General features: G+C 35.9%; 1 protein-coding gene across 1 annotated transcript in view; it reads right to left on the bottom strand.

Annotated features, from left to right (window-relative positions):
* The window catches only part of LOC128879009 (neuropeptide CCHamide-1 receptor-like), a 42,694-nt gene extending 40,675 nt beyond the window's left edge, over nt 1-2,019 (bottom strand). Inside the window, exon 1 of the mRNA XM_054127770.1 lies at nt 1,423-2,019. The gene's annotated coding sequence lies outside the window, so the exon portion shown is untranslated. The remainder of the gene's footprint in view (nt 1-1,422) is intronic.
* Nucleotides 2,020-11,530: the final 9,511 nt, after the last annotated feature.

Here is an 11,530-nt window from a genome sequence, read left to right as displayed (position 1 = left end):
TTGTCACTTTTACTTTCCAAGGTATACTTGTAACAAATGATGAGTTTCTAATACAGAAATGGACCTTTCGAAGTAAAATTGAGTCGATAGGCTAGAAGAAGTAAAATATTTACAATTTATTGGCATTTTATTGTCCAATAGTCTTTTAAGGGATGAAGGGTAGTTTCGAGATCCAAAAAAGGCACTTCTTCGCGAACTATTTTAATATTTATATCAGTGTTCGCTAATGGCTACTAAATAAATCGATAGGACAATAAGTATATTAAAAAAAGGATACTTTCTTGTGCTGCGATATCAACTGGAGGGATTCTCGAGTCCGAGACAATCGATCTCCTCAGTCGATCGAACCAGGTATATCCGCTTTGTGATTACCCGGAAGACACTCGTGTTCCAACGAAATTTACTAGTGAGATTTGAAATTTAAATTCACTACTGGGGAGAGTTGCCAAAACCGCGCCACTTAACATACCTTATCCTACGTTACCTATCTGGTACTATATTTTACGCAAATTAACCCTTCGAGTATCGGATACAGTCAATCCCTCTGTAACGCGATTAATTCATTTCCTGGACGTGATATCTATCCGAGAGAATAGTTGAATTTTTATTTGACCATTGTGAAATATTTAGTTCCAGAATTGACATACATCAAGCATATTTATTAAACGTTTTGATTAATAAAGTTTCTGGTCCTGTTCAGAATAAAAATGGTAGACTAAATGCAAAACAGATATAAATTTCATTCTGGAGAGTATTAATAATTCAGGAGTTTTGTTTGTACGTTCACAATGAAAGAAAGAAGAAAGTAGATGTATTTTCAAATGATAACTTTATTTTGAAAAACCATTTGTAAATATGGTATAAGATTATTTTATATCAGGCATCCGTTGGATTCTATTTCATTTTCCATTTGACAGAATAACAGGTAAACAAGTACCTTCGTTCGATACTTGACATTTTGATCTAGATAAGAATTTTCTTCATCTTTTCTTCCACAGTTTCTTGTTTCTCAATTAAAAAATTTCTCATTTAAACTTGACTGAAGCTGGGGAGAGCCAAGACACGAGTAGCTAAAATGTCGTCAGTGTTTATGCTAATAAATTGTTCAACTCGAAAAGGACTTCCGGGACCTCGACTGGCTCATGCATTTCTAACTATTAATTACCACTAACTTGATTTTCATCTGCTACTAATTTTCGCTGAATTCAAATACAACGATTGCTACCCAATCCTCAACGTTATTCTAATTAGTATTTGCAGGTAATCTAGTGCAAATAAATATTAAATACTAAATTTATGGCAATAGACAAGTTTATTGTTTTGGAAAATGGTCCATTGATTTAATTACCTAGTCTTTCGAACATTTTCTGTTACGATTACATTTCTATATATTATCAGCGATAATATAAAAACATTACTTACAAACGGTATTATTCTTCCTCCATGGACACTAGAAAATCTATTTTTACAGGAAGTTCAAGTTCGAAACGTTGGGGTATCGAGTGGTCTCAGGAGTCATCCTGGTGTGCGCTGATTATTGTTCGTAACGCCAACATTTTCTTTTGTAAAATCGAAGAATAGTCTTCTTCAATTTTCAAACAAGAATTTTTTAAAATTAAAAACATTGATCGCAAGTCTGGAGACAATTGAAAACTAGAGACTGAGACTGATAAATAACCAACGGTCTTTGTTATTATGTACACTCGCGAGCTTCCGTACCGGTGTGCTTTCATTTAAAAAACTCTGGAGAACGAAAGAAGAACGTGTTACTCCAATTTTCCATCACTTTCGGAGAGTTTTCCTGCCTTTCCAACGTTTGGTAACTGTCGATCACATCGAACGCGCGAATCGAGGAAACGCGACGAACAAAAGGGGGTGGGAACATAAGGGGAGAAGAAGGGTTGCAGGCGAAGAATTTACTCACGGTTAATCGAAGTCGTATTGGGGGCTGTGAAGGGGAAACCGAGCGAAGAAAGGTAGCAAAGATCGGCCACAGAGGAAGAGACGACCGCGTTTGCTCGTCACCGCGATACTACTGGCGAAGGTTGCTCTACCCACGCGAGAATAAGCGACCTACGAAGCAACCCCCACTCACCCCCGATCCAGCAGAAATATAGCAAACGGTCCACAGCACACCCGCGCGGATCGTGGATCCTTCGAGGGGGTACTAATATTAAACAAAAAATTAATTCTTTTCATTTTTAATAATTTTAGAATCATTTTTGGAAACATAAGTCTCGAAGAAATTGTGGGTAGGAGGAATCAGTGATATGGTTTAATATTTATCGAACACCGAATAATTTTATCCTCTTTTTATTTAATGAAAAGAGTGAAAGAATTTAATGTTGATTGCGATTTTAATCCTTTTTATTTCGAATAATTCTATAACCATTTTAAAAACATAAGTCTTAAATAACCTGTGGTTAGGAGCAATTATCAATGATATAGTTTAATATTTATCAAACACCAAATAAAATGAACCTCTTTTTATTTAATGAAAAGAGTGAAAGTCTAAAGGGGTTAATTTAGGTCGCGATTTCAATCCTTTTTATTTTAAATAATTCTATAACCATTTTAAGAACATAATTCTTAAATAACCTGTGGTTAGAAGCAATAATCAGCAATAGAATTTAATATTTATCGAACACGAAATAATTTGAGCCTCTTTTTACTTAATGAAAATAGTTAAGGTCCGAAGGAGTTAATGTTGACCGCGATTTCAGTGCCGGCAGCGTACACGATTATTGAATCGTTTCGAGACTAATTTGCTGGCGATTGATTGCACGGAAATGAACGATATCGCTTAGCTATTTCTCATGGAGGAAGTCTTGATAAATTGCTGCTGTGCGATTAGTAGCGATTGATTTAGGAAGAGTCGACCGGCTTTAAGAGCAATAAAAATTGCACTTTGTAGAAGAATGTTTTTCGTGCGAATCAACAAAAAATCTAGACGATAGAAAAATGCTTCTTAATTTTTAATGACTGTGTTCGAAAAATAATGGAAATCATTAATAAATAATTCTGTAGGACTTTATATCTTCCTAACCGAAAGAAACGTAAACTTTTACAAATGTATTTCTCGATTTCTAAGTGTAACGCCTGAATTTTTTTAACGTGTGGCAATAAATGTTTTGTTCGTTCCAATCTGTAATGGATCTAGGGTTCGAGCTGGCGTTTTTATTGTTGACACGATTCGTGCAGTTCCACAAAGATGGAGGAAATGGAGCAAAATGTTTTTTTGTTCTAGATCTACAGGAAATCTAAAACATATTGATTTTTAAAAGTTTCGATATTAAAAACCATAATATTTCGTAAGTTGTGAAAGGATAATTAAGAACTGTAGGAAAATTGTAAAACTTTAATCATTTGTTCTTTACAGGATTAATGTATATTAAAATTTAATTACAAAATACTCGAACGAGATTTTAGCAAGGAAAATGTTAATATTAAACAATTTATTCGATCGATGAAAATTGTAGTTTACCAAAAGGATCGCCTGAGAATTAGTGATTTTAATTTTCTGAATGCCTCTGTTATCGACGTGCTGTTCAGTTCGATATTACAGGGTACAGTGGAATGCATGAAAGAGGGTGTGATAAGCGTTAACAATACATATTGTTGTTTTAGTAGAATTCCGTTCAAAGGAATGCGTAACATAATGGTTCATTAGTTTGCACGGATAAGATTAAATGCTTTATGAATCCGTTCAGGGCACATTGTATGCGAGTGAAAACAAGGCAGATCGAACTGAAAATCTGGTCGGTATGAAAACAAAAATCGTGTCACTGCATCTGCATGAAAAAAATGCTCGTAAATATTGGTTAAGTTAACCAAACAACCTCTCGATCCTTAAAATAACATGTCGGTGATTTTTCACTCTGTCTAGTCAATCCAATAAGCCCTTTAACTCCTAAATCCTTTTCAACATCTCGCATACCTTCCCAGAGCGCAGAACAAACCATCCACCCCTAATTACGACCGTGTTACGCCAAAAAACCGAGAGAAATAAAACGTTCTTTTTCCAAAGATTAAAGAGAGATCGTAACCCAGTGCATTTTACGACCCTATAATCGTGATTTATCCTATCCTCGATGTACCCTTACACCTTACCGGTGTACCCTTAGGAACACTTAAAGGGATTTAAGGGTCGCGAGTGGATCCGCTCGCGCCACGTGCTCCCACGCAGATATTGAGGGTGCTTTTCAATGTCACTTCCACGTGTACCCCGGCATCCCCTGCGTCATACTTCGTATTCCAGAGTAATTAAAACGGTTTAGGTTTGAAAGCTCGATCAGCCGAAACGCGTCCTCCGCAGTCCTCGAATTTTCCGCCCCGGACATTCGCGCGAATACCCCCGAATGTGGTCGATATTAATTGAAATTTCTAAGCCCTTGTCACTCCATCCTGGATACTCGAAACTGTTCCCGTCACCCAAATTTCAGATCCGCGAATGTGTGTCGAGGGTGCCAATGGCTTATCGCATCCTATTGTGTCTTCGCGGTGAAATAAAAGGCTACAGGCTTCCTGTGCCCGTTTGGGTAACCGATTATCCGCGGACCGAAGAGCAAACCTTCTTATCTTTAAGCAAATATAATCCGATTATATACATCTGTTGGCTTAATGCACTTCTGTGCCGCGATAGCGACTTTATGAGGACGCGCAGAACCACGGAACCTATTTGAGTCGATAATATGTAACACGAAAACATGGTATAACGAAGTATCGATTAATGAAATGCTAATTGATTTATTATTTTAATTTAGTGTCTTCGTGGTAGGATTTACTTTCGGTTAAAGTTTACTTTGGAGGATTTAAAAATTTTTAATGTTTTCTTAGGTAGTCCTGTAGATTTCGGCGAGGAGAATCCGTAAATGCTAGTTTTAAGGCGAGGAATCCACTGGTTCAGAAGTTATGAGCAGTTAAAGGTGAACCTTTTTACCGTATTTGAATTAGAAAGTTAAAAAGTCATACTCTAAGGCAGTCCCTTCTTGAAAATACACCCCGAACTCTGTTAATTCGAAATGTGGTTTTCAAAAATAGGTATAACAATATAAAAGTAGTACTAGTAATAGTAGAGAATCTGTTTTACAAATAGGGTACAAGGCAATATGGCGTCGACATTTTTAACTGCTCATAACTTCTGAACCAGTGTATTCCTCGCCTAAAAACTAGCATCTTCACTAGCACACAGGATTATGTAAAAAAAACTCCGCTAAAGTAAAGTGCAGCCAAATCGCGAACGCTTTTATTACGTGCGAGTCGGAGCTCTCTCAGAATCGGATTTTCTAGCGCCACAGCACTTTTTTCTGACGCGGGCAATTTAAACAAACTACATACACATCACCTAATATCAGCACATATAATATAACATGTAATCACAATCGAAGGAATAGAAAGAATATACATTCAACGACTCCCGAACATCATAAAGTGGATTTCTTTATATTTAAGAGTCTCTAAAGCAAGAACTCAAATATTTCGCATCTGTTTTTGTCCTAGATGGCATCCAAAGCTGGATATCTCTCTGGACTGCGAAGATATCAGGTATTCCAACGTTACCCTCTGGTGCTTACGATCGAAGAGGACGAGACTGTTCTTATCAGACTGTGATAATAGATACTTCGCTGTTGCTTCCCTCGATAAGGGTTTTCTGCGTTGTCTATTCATGATACGAACAGCAATAGCAGTTAGATGGCAGCAACGTTGACTGATAGGAGCGCGATTTGATTTTACCCGAGCAGTACTCTTCTAAGTATGATCTAGCTTGTAATTGTATACACTAGATCCACTATTACCAATAAATCTTCTAAGAGATCTTTGATACCGAGATCAGATCAGACTGTAACATGTTAAATCAACTATCGAACAAGTGGAAATCTATTAAAAATTTCTTTGAATTTGCGGTTTGAATTATATTTCAATTATATTTGCAATGAATTATTTATATTCACAATGAATTATATAAAAATCAGGCTATTCCAGAAAATTGAAAAACATCTCACTCAGAGTTTCATGAAAAGCATGTATTCAAAAATTTCTGAGGTGTTGATTCTTTTGAAATAATCAAATTGATTTTTCCGAAACCCACAAGATTCATGGATCCAAAGGCGCAGGAATTCGCTCGTAATTGCGTCGAAATGGCTAAGAAATGGTAAACATTTATACCACGTTAACTCTATAAAACTGAGTTGCTCATGTTATCGACAACCCTCGCAGCATCGCCGAAACTTTTATTTACCGATTTGCTACCGCCACTGGCGAAGTGTAAAACAGATATACCTCGTTCGTTTAACGAAAGAATGCGAGAGATTATCGAAAAACGTGACGAGAGCTTTAGAGTCTCTTACCAAATTCAGCGTGAAATCCATCGTTATTAATTAGGAATGATCTCTAACATTGAATTATGCTGAGTAGAAGAAGAAAATTCTGTGACAGAAAATATATAGAAAATACAAATACTTGTATGTTTGTGTGTATATAATATTGTAACATAAACTGTTCGTATAACAGAATGTTTACACGACGAGAGTTCACATAATAGAGCAATTTCTAATATATATTAAGTAGAGTGGACATTTTTGAAATTTCATAGTTTTGTAAAACTAATAGAATCTGCTAAACACATATATAAAATAAATATACAAAATTTCAAAAATTATAATTCTATTTTCCAATTGTAATTCTATTTTTAAAGATACCTAAAATAATGTCATTGTAATAAATTTTTATTTTTCATCAATTATATAATCGCCTAATCAACAGCCTTTTGCCATTTAGTGTGCAAATTTTCAATACCAGCTCGATAAAAATCAATCAGCTGATGAATAAACAAACAAGTATTTAAATTTGCGAAAACAATATCTCGAATAATTTTAGTTTCATAAAATTCCCAAAAGTGTTTCATCGCATTCGGTGTCTGCACATCGCATTATCCGTTCAATTCTAATACGCTACGTTGGATCAGACACAGTGAAACTGTTCCGTAGTCGAAAGTGATAAAGCTACTTGGCGTTGTCGCTCGATTAGTCACGAATGTGATACTGGAACAGAAATTCGGTTAAACTCGGGTTTTGCGAATTAATCGCGCAGAGGAAGTTCAAGTGGTAGCGCCGAAGATTACTCGAAGTTTGCTCGAAACTCTTGGATAGAGCGAGGGCTTCTTCGAATCCGACAAGATATCCGTTAGCTCTCTTCCTCCTGGCAAAGACCTTTCGAAGCGTGTCGTTGAAATCTTAACGAAACTTTGTAATCAAATGAATACTTCGATCGTTTAATATTTACTATATATAATCATATACAATCGTCATATTACGAATTTTAAATATTTAAATACCTAACTCTACACGATTTATTAATACTGAAAGTCATATTTAGATCGAGAATAAAGCATTTGAAATTGATCACAAATAATCGAAAGACAAAATGAAATTGAATCTCTGTCAAACAGTTATTATATTACGAATTTTAAATATTTAAATATGTAACTCTACATAATTTATTAATACTGAAAGTCATATTTAGATCGAGAATAAAGCATCTGAAATTGATCACAAATAATCGAAAGAAAATATAAAAATTGAATCTCGGTCGAACAGTTATACTACGAATTATAAATATTCAAATACTGAATACTACATGATTTATCAATACTGAAAGTCATATCGAGAATAAAGTATCTGGAATTGATTACAAACGAGCGAAAGGAAATGTAAAAATTGAATCTCGGTCGAACGGTACGAGAGGTAAGGGAGTGATAGAGTAGCGAGAGGCGATTGGTTATAAATCGTGTTCCAAATGGATTAATTATTATATTATTATATTTTCCAGCGGTATCGTCTTACCTTCGAACCTTTCTTTTTCGACTTGTCGCGCGCACTTCGATCCTGTAATTAAAAGGTGCCACGTTTCACGGTGATCGATGAAGAACGCGAGCCTTCGGCCCTGTTCGTAATACGTCCAGAAACATTTCTCCGCAAGCGATGGCGATTCGTCGAAAACTCGTGGAATAATCGGGGTTGAAATTAATAGGCACTTCGCGTGAATGAACTAAAATTACCTCTTTAATTAACCAACGAACTTTTGAAATAATTAATAGTTTCCACGAGCCCTTTCCCGCACGAATTTACCAATTATCCCTTTCGTTGTTTCAGAAATATGGGTCGAAGTGTAACAGTTTTCTTACTAATTTAAAGTTAGTTACTGCTGCCAAATTCTATTTATCGTATCCTAACGAACTGTATTATTTTTCAAATTGAAATAACCAAATTTTTAAGTGACACTTTTAAGATTAATCTAAACGAAGTAGCGAAGAATTTTTAATTCCGTGGATACAAAATCTTAACCTCCACTCCATCACTCGGTCGCTCAACGTGTTAAACAAATTAAATGCCCAAGTATTTTATAAATTATAAATAACTCGCGGAATAAGTAGTGTTCGCCGAAGCTGTGTCTTTTTTCTTATATTAATAGCAAGCTCTTTTGTCGATCAAAATTTTTTAATCCGCATTCTAGACTTCCACCTGTCTAAATTTTCCGTTAAAAGTTTCAGTCAATGGCCACGAAAACGGGGAAAAACAAATGGATCGTCGAAATTCTACCTCGTCAAGTGGAGGACGACGAATCAGAGCAAACTCAACAAAAAGAAAAAGAACCGAAAATCACGCGATTCTTTTTCGACCGCGTACAACGTCGACTCGATCGAACACTGAGAAGGTTGAAGCTCTGTACTTGTATCCCCGCGTAACGCTCTTCGGCGTGTCACTTACCGTGAGAATTCTAATTGAATTCCAAGTGGATTCGCAAACGTAACAACGAACGCGACGGGATCTGCAGGTTTCGCATTGCTGGACGGTTTCTAGAAAATCCCCCTCCTATCGACGAATACGCTCGGAATGGAACGAGAAATAAATACAAATTAACAAGCGGTGCTATTTTTGCAAATGAATATTCAAATTAGAAGGGAAACGCGTAGAAGATCTTCTTGATGGTGGACAGAGAAAAACTGTGCGAACAGGAAGCATATACGCGCCGCTTTATCTTCTACGATAAGTGTCCTACTTCCTGTACAGGATATATTAACGTTTAAAAATAAATGTTATGATAACAAAACATAAACATATATATATATGTTAAAATAACAAATTTCTAAATAAGAGTGTAGGGAAAAAAATATTTCCATTTGTTGGACTTAGGAGTTCCAAATAGAAAATCCTAGATGAAGAACTTTTATATTTAAAGCCATACACGATAGGATTTTTTATAATCAAAAAGGACGAGAATTCGAAATTGAAAGGAAACTGAAGGGTTAGTTGCGTTGCTCCCACGTATTTAAAATTAACAAATATTCCTATTTGTTGAACTTAGGAGTTCCAAAAATAAAACTTTAGATGAAGATTTTTTGTAACAGTTAAAAATATATATATGTATATATTTATAAATAGGACCGTGATTTATAGCAGGGCGGGTTTTCGGGTCTTGTAAATCCGCGCGTCCCTCTGTGTACGTACAAAAGGTTGTCCAACCTGTCGAGCTGGACGCGCGATCCATCTCCAGCGGTGTGACATGTTTCACAAAGCTTTCACACATTTGTAAATTCCTGACTAGTACTTCAATCTCCTAAAAAGTGCCGGGGAAAAGTTCATTTTTCGGTATTGTTGCTTTGATATTCCCTCTGAAGGGTACACTCTTTGTTTTGGAACTGTTTCGAGGCAATTTTCATGATTTTATTTGCAACCATAGGACGTGAACTTTCGAAATTTCATATATTTATTTATACAGGGTGTCCCAAAAGTCGGGGAGGAGCCGGAAATGGGGGGTAGCTGAGACGATTCTGAACAACAATTTCCTTTGCAAAAATGTCGGATGGGGCTTCGTTAAGGAGATATTAAGCGAAAACCCCGACCAATCAGAGCGCGCGTAGACCGTTGGAGCAGCCGCGGTAGCGAAGGCTATGTGCTAAGCGGCCGCCCTTGTACGCGAACAAGTGACTCGACGTGCATCGAAGGACATTGACGCTGCCGCCTAGCGCGTACCCTTCGCTATCGCGGGCGCTCCAACGGTCTACGCGCACTCTGATTAGTCGGGATTTTCTCTTAATATCTCCTTAACGAAGCCCCATCTGACATTTTTGCAAAGGAAATTGTTGTTCAGAATCGTCTCAGCTACCCCGCATTTCCGGCTCCTCCCCGACTTTTGGGACACCCTGTATAAGTGTGTGGTAGAATCTATTAGTTTAACAATTGCATTTTGAAACATACCTACAATATTTTCAGAATTAACAGAAAATGAAGTAAATTATTTCTGAAAAATACTCTTTGTTTTGGACTAGTTTCGAGGCAATTTTCATAATTTTTTTTGCAACCATGAAACTCTATGTAAACTTTTGAAATTTCATATACTTATTTATATAAGTGTGTGGCAGATTCCAGTAGTTTTACAATTGCATTTTCAAACATACTTAAATTATTTTCAGAATGAACAAAAAATTAAGTAAATTATTTCTCAAAAGTACTCTTTGTTTTCAACCAGTTTCGAGGCAATTTTCATGATTTTTTATGCTGCCATAGGACTCGATGTAAACTTTTGAAATTTCCTATATTTATTTATATACGTGTGTAGCAGATTCTATTAGTTTTATAATTGCATTTTCAAAGATACCTAAAATATTTTCAGAATTAACAGTAAAATTCAGTACATTTTTTTCTGAAAAAGAAATATGGGGAACACTCAATATTTGGCCTCCTAATGTGCTTCCCTCCCTTAACCATAGCGATCCAGCCAATTTCGTGGAACGACGGTGATTAAGAAGATTTAATCCGATGGACCAGATAAGCTTTGGACATTCGATACAGACGAAAGGTGCTTTCTTTGGTTGAAGAGGAAGGTTAGGGGTCAGGTCCCTTGAAAGGAAGTGCTCAGATGTTCGACGTAGAAAGAGAAGACACGAACGTTGCGTCGAAGTACCGTGGACATTTGTCTCTGTAAAAAAAAGTATCACGAAAGCAATTGGTCGTTGACTGCACGAATCGATTAACTCCACTTTTTAAGGAATCTTAAATTTAAGTTGGTATACTCATAACTTTTTATATATTTAGAATAACTAGACTAGATTTATAATAACTCGAATCTTTATGCAAAATAAAATCACACGTGCCTACAAAAATTGAACCTAAATAGGAATTTATTATATTCTGCAAATATTATAACATGAACTTTACTTTCAATCTTTTTTATATTCTTGCATAGTGTTTGCATTTTGTAGTTTCTTGCACGGTCAAATTTCCTATAAATGCACAAATATCTGCAGTCTAATAATAACCTTCCTGAATAATAAAAATGAACACCATTAAACGACAAAATTTTGTTGGCCATAATTTATTTCAGAGGCTATTTCGATCGCATTTCTCAACTTTTTAGGAAAAGCCTTCAACTTTTATGGAATTAATCAATTTGTGCAACGAAGTGCTTAGTTAACATTCCATTTCATAACATAGTTTCCTCTCTGAACTATCGCGATTCAGCTTCGTCGAAA

The sequence above is a fragment of the Hylaeus volcanicus genome, chromosome 6 (assembly GCF_026283585.1).
Source record: "Hylaeus volcanicus isolate JK05 chromosome 6, UHH_iyHylVolc1.0_haploid, whole genome shotgun sequence".
NCBI lineage: Eukaryota > Metazoa > Arthropoda > Insecta > Hymenoptera > Colletidae > Hylaeus > Hylaeus volcanicus.
Note: the sequence above shows the minus strand (reverse complement) of the source record. Positions and strands in the feature narration are given on the sequence as shown.